The sequence below is a fragment of the Solanum stenotomum genome, chromosome 7 (assembly GCF_019186545.1).
Source record: "Solanum stenotomum isolate F172 chromosome 7, ASM1918654v1, whole genome shotgun sequence".
Taxonomy (NCBI): domain Eukaryota; kingdom Viridiplantae; phylum Streptophyta; class Magnoliopsida; order Solanales; family Solanaceae; genus Solanum; species Solanum stenotomum.
The window spans coordinates 4,010,137-4,016,264 of record NC_064288.1 but is presented as its reverse complement, the minus strand read 5'-3'; the positions used below and the strand labels follow the sequence as shown (position 1 = coordinate 4,016,264).

Sequence of the window (6,128 nt, the reverse complement as noted above, 5' to 3'; positions counted from 1 at the left end):
GTGTTGAACAAAGTGCATTACAAATTCTGTTTTTAATTTATTTGTTAATTTTCATATTAAAGTAGGTATACTAAGTTATCAACTTTTTGATTCAAATTCTATGATTCTAACTCTTATCTTTAAAGTTTATCTACTTATTACTTATAAAATTGTGTTAATAATTCATATAATAATTGTCTCAATAAAAGGATGTTTTTCAATGTTGAAGTGATAAAATCTTACTTAAAACTAATAATTAAAAAAAAAGTGTTTGAAAAATCATTTATATAAAAGATATTAAGTAGTAATTTACGTCTAGAAATTTAGAAAAATAAATAGATATAGATAAAATTTATATAGATTTTAGGCCTCTAATAAAAATTTCGCTTTAGGCCACAAATTATGTTGAGCCGCCCCTGACCTAAAAGCCTACACAAAGTCTGCTTCATACCAAGGAAATCTGTACCAACTAGTACTTGGATAAATGTCTATCGCGTCTCCTTGAACAAATTTGTTAATGATTTATGTGCCACAGTTAATGGACAGAGACATAATTTCATCTACGCTTGCCTTACCAATGCTGAGAGATGTGTTCCTCGCTGTACCTCCTATAGAGTTAAATAAACTCATGTAACTCCCTTCTCATCTCGTTTGCCTCAAGAGTAGCAGCTATAGTCACATAGAAATTCCCTTGAGCATGTTCCAACGATGATAACTTTGATTTTCCCCTCAAATTAATAGGAGATACAAAAGACGAGTCCCTTGAATGTCCATGTATGGCTGATGAAATCCCCATAAGAACTTTCCATATTAATGACATAACGACTACCACTCGAGTAGGTCCGGTGAATGTGGCACACATATTTATTCTGTCTTTGAGGTTTGCTATTGCCAAAGCATCAAACACAAACCTCCTTGGTGAATTGCTTTATATAATGACTTAGTTTGGTCAAAAATTTGTCATCAATACCATCACAATCCACAAGTATAAAAGAGGTGAAGGGCTAATTGAAGGAACAAAGTGCTCTGTTTGCTTGAGTGAGTTCGAGAAGGTGAAGGGGTAATTGAATTAATTGGTGAATTCGACCAAAAGTTAAATAAGACGGATTGATATAAATTAATTAATGAGCTTCTTAATCTTAACCAAATAAAATAATTAACTTAATTATAAACTAAATGATTCAAAACTATAACCATAATTTAAACTAAATTAATTCAATAAAATATTTAACTAGAAAATAAAATCTTTTGAGATGATTTTCAAATATTCATAAAGTGACTAATTATATAAAACATATTTATTATTTAAAAATTATAAAAATGACAAAACTATTTTAAAATAACTTCAAAAAAATATTTTGAATTTTAATAAGCTCGCAAATTAATCCGAGGGTCAAAATTGGGTGTCAATAGTTATGACTTTTTCGAAAGGTTGTGACTTTTCCAATGAGTTGTGCATTTTTAAATTGTTTTGTTTTTTTGATAAGGCACAATAAGTACATTTTCATACTAACCTTTGTTTTAAACTACGAATTATATATGTTTTCTATTCTTCTTTTTCTTAAAAGACCCAATTTAGTATATCTTTCATATTTTATATTATATTATATTTATTTATAATATAATATATTTTATTTTCACAACCCAAGCTTCTTCCTCTTTTCCCTATTCTTTAGACCATTGGTCAAAGTTTTTTGAGCAACTTTCACATATAGCAAACATAAAAACCATATTTGTATGTTATAACTGTAATTTGCATAATTGCGCTTCATAGCAAATTTTATGTTTGTTATGGAGCTTTTGATTTGTATAATTCGCTAGAAACAACCAATTTTATACAAATGTTCAGTTTTGTATAAATTCATTTATACATTGTAATTTGTATAGTAAGATTTGTATTTGTATAATTATAAGTGTATAGGACGAAAATATATGTATTTGTATTTGTATATAAACTTTTCTCTCGCTTTATACAAACACAAACGCATTTTATACCGAAATGTATAAAGTGTCTAATTGTATACCGAAAATGGCTAATGGTATACCAAATCAGATGGCAAAAAAATGGAATGATTACTGTGAATTACAATTAAAATAAACTATGGCTATAACATTTAATTTGAATTAATAATTTGCTATTTCATACAATTTTCCCAAGTTTTATTACACTTCAAAATATCCACTTATAAGGTAATAAATAATAGGTTTCAATTTTCAAATGTCTTATGTATGATATAAATTGACCTGAGAGAAAATCAAACGTGCGTGGAATGTCATTGGATGTTACGAGGAAATTAACAATAAGTATTGCTACTCATAAGATGTAGGGTGCGATAGGTAAGGAGGAAATTAATTCCACAAAAATGTCTTTCAATTTTTCCGTTTATTTAAAGATATGAAAAATAACTTTTTTAATGAGAGTAGAAAAAACAAGTTTAAAATGAGTAAAAATCTCACTGCTAGAGGGTAAAATTACTTGGTTAAGCTAATTTTTGCAATATTCTTTGAGTAATTCCTTCGAATTCGTTGCTTGGCAAGTCTTTATGAAAGTTTGAGGCTCCGAAGATGATTTGCATTTTGGGGTAGGAGTGGAGGGCTTTATGATTTGAATATCTAACTTGGACCAAAAATTCCCAACAACTCATTAAGAAATATTTGAAAATGGAAAGGATAAAAAATTTCTGGATTCAACACTTGCTCCTGTTTGATTTCAACTTGTTTGTTAGTAGTTCCCTTTTATAGAGTACAACGCTTGATTTTCTCTCAGCTCAATTATCATACATAACACATAAATAGTAGTATTTGAAACCTATTAAGCAAATTAATTCCCCATCATCCTAATCGAGTTTGAAATAACATGGGAACCCAGAAAATGTCACAAGAGAATGTCTCCATTAATAAAAATAATGCATTCAAGATTCTTATAATTTCACTAGTCTCTGGACTCTAGGTACGTGGACTGCACGTTTGTCCCTTATCACATCTTTCAGTAATTTCTTCAAAGTTTGGCAAATAATGGAAGAGTGTTGATACATAGTTATTTGAATATCATTTAATAAATATAACGAGATCATTGATCTTAACCACGGTAAGTTCACTAGTTATATATCCAAATACTTTTATTCTAGCAGGTTGGTTTTATTACATTCTTGTGATCTTATTTCAATCAATCTATCATACAAATTAAAAAGAATTGATTTTGGTCGATCTCCTCTTTTGTAGAAATGATGATTTCACAATTATAATCAGTTGATCATTTTACTAGACCAATAAGACAAGAAAGATATTATATCAATCTTTATTAAATAGGATGTCTCCCAAGCATCGCACGCACGGCTAGCACATACATACATAAAGATAGTTTGAATATCAACCAACTGGCTTATTAATCTCATAGCCAAACATTGGTTTGTGATGAATGAAGAAAACAAGAAGCAACAAGCAAAGCAAAGCAAGAAATTTTAGTAGGAATTAATTTTATCCAACTATGGGAGTGGAGGACAAAATGTCAAGGTGTTTCTCGAATTCAGTCATGTTTTTCTCCTTCAAACAAACTGTTAGTTGTATTCCATTACCATCTTTTGTGTCCATCAGAAAAGCTCCTTCAATATCATTGAAGCCAACGTAGCTCACCCAAAATGGTTTTCCCCAACCAAAGTCAGCTTCATACCAAGGCAATTTGCACCAACTACTGGTGATATAACCGTCCATCTTATCTTGTTGTAAAAGTTTTTCTACACATATTTTGCAATTGTTAACAGTTAAAGAGGAAATATCATCAATGCTTGGCGCCTTACCAATGGCTACACAGGTGTCCCGTATTGTATTTCCTACAAACTTTACAAAATCATTCAACTGATTCTTTCTTGCCTCATCGGCCTCCATATTAGCAATTGCTATCGTTATATAATTCCCTAGAGCATGGTCTAAAGACGGTACACATGACAGTTTTCCCCTAAAATTAATAGCAAATCCTAAAGACGAGTTCCTTGAATTTCCATTTTTGGCGGAAGAAATGTGTGTAAGAACCTTCCATATTAGGGACATCATGATCACCACTCTAGAAGGCTGCTTGATCATGTCGTCGTCATCAGTAGTTGAATCGTCTTTGATTGTTTTTCTGAGTTTTTCTATTGCCAAAGCATCAAAGACAAACCTCCTTGTGACAATATTCTCAGGGCCAGTAGTACTAGCTATAGGTGATGGCAACTGTAGCACTAGTCCTCTTGCTGGAAAGAGCGATGACAATTGACCAAAACTAGGGAGATAATTATGTGTACTGATGGTCCCTGTAAGGCAAGTGTGCGCCCATTCATTTACAAATGTTGCTATAGTGAAAGCATCAGCTATGATATGCGAAATTTTTATCCCTATAGCTATTCCTCCATTATTAAATACATTCACTTGGACACCAAGTAATGGACTTTTATGACATTTCACTGGAAGAATAAGATGAAGCAAAGACGACTCAATATCATTGGCTTGACGGACAAATTAAGGAAGATCGCCTGCATTGACTTTGGTTTGAACATACTCAACACCTTCATCATTGCAGTCGATTGACATGAATGGATCATCTTTTCCAAATCTTCCAGCAAAATGGTAAAACTTATTTAGCGTCTCCGCCAATGATTTTTCAAGCTTATCAAATGATATTGCACTGCTGCTCGATCGGCAAGTAGTTGAAGAGGATTGGTACATATGTACGAGGAGCCAACTGATCGAACAAGGAAAGCTTGATTATCCGACGTAGAAACTGAGGGTTTCAACATTTTCCTTGCCTGAATTTCAATATCAAACCTGGCCATTACGATTTTATTTGGTGGATGACTTAATAAACAAAAGAGAAAATAATTTGAGTATTACTTTTGCTTCTCTCTTTTTTTTTTTGCTACTATCATTATATAGTTTCAACTCTACAGACTGCCCAACATGTTATTGTTTATGCAACTTTTTAAGCCTTAATTTTTTATTTAATAAATAAATAAACATGGCATGAAAATTGGATTAAACAATTCAATTATCACGCGTTACACTTTCTTCATCGTATCAAATTCTTTTAACTCTCAAAATCTGACACAATATTCTCTTTTGATTTCTCTTCATATTCTGCTGCAGCATATCTGATATCCTGCTTCTAATTATTTATATCTAAATTAAATAATCTTTTATTTATCCATTGTACATAAGAAAAACACAAAATACTATTTCTAACTCTTTTGTTTCATGATTTATCAATAATTATTGAAAATGATGAGAAAAGAACACTTATACTCCAAAAAAGTAAAATATTTGCTCTTAAATGCCTCATTATTTTCATATTCTCTTTTTATTTTAAAACGGCATATGTCTATTTTTATTCGCGTGCTGACGTCAGGATCCACCCCTTTTTTTTTCTCTTCAAGGGCCAACATTTTACGTATATTTGCATTAGTTTATTGCCAGCACGAAATCGTTATGCATAAATTTGCATTAGTTTATTGTCATGACAAAATCATGGTTCATAAATTTGCGTTAGTTTATTGTCATGACTCATGAGTCATAAACTGGATCGATGATGTAGGGGCTTTAGTTATCACATATTGACTTTGCATGCTTGTTTGTGTGGGAATGGCGTTCTGTGTCTCCAGAATATATACAATAATTTTGGACTAGAGCTACTTGTTTAAATGTTTGTTACCTGAAAAACTATATTAAAAGTAATTTAAAAGTTAGCCATGGCAGCAACCAATTCACACTTTTCTCACTTCTTATTTGGAATTTGTCCTTAGAGCCCGTTTGGATTGACTTAAAAAAAGTAACTTTTTAAAGTGCTGGAACTTATTTTTAAAATAAGTAGTTATGTGTTTGGATAAAAGTGTTACAGTTGAAAAAAAAGTTGTTGATGTGTTTGGCAAATAAGTGCTGGTAAACACTTTTTTTTATCAAAATGTCTGAAATACCCTTTAAGCTGTTAACATGATAAAAAGTTGATTAATTTAAGGTTTTTATACTTAAAAAAAAAATTAAAACAAAATTAATTTAGGTTTTACATCCATAAGTAATAATATTTTTCTATCATTCACATATTTCTTTACCACCTTATAAGAGAAATATAAATTCATATTTCAGAAATAATAATAATAATAAAAATAAAATAATAATAATAA

General features: G+C 30.6%; 1 pseudogene; it reads right to left on the bottom strand.

Annotated features, from left to right (window-relative positions):
- Nucleotides 1-3,424: 3,424 nt before the first annotated feature.
- On the bottom strand, nt 3,425-4,787 carry LOC125871372 (acetyl-CoA-benzylalcohol acetyltransferase-like; annotated as a pseudogene).
- Nucleotides 4,788-6,128: the final 1,341 nt, after the last annotated feature.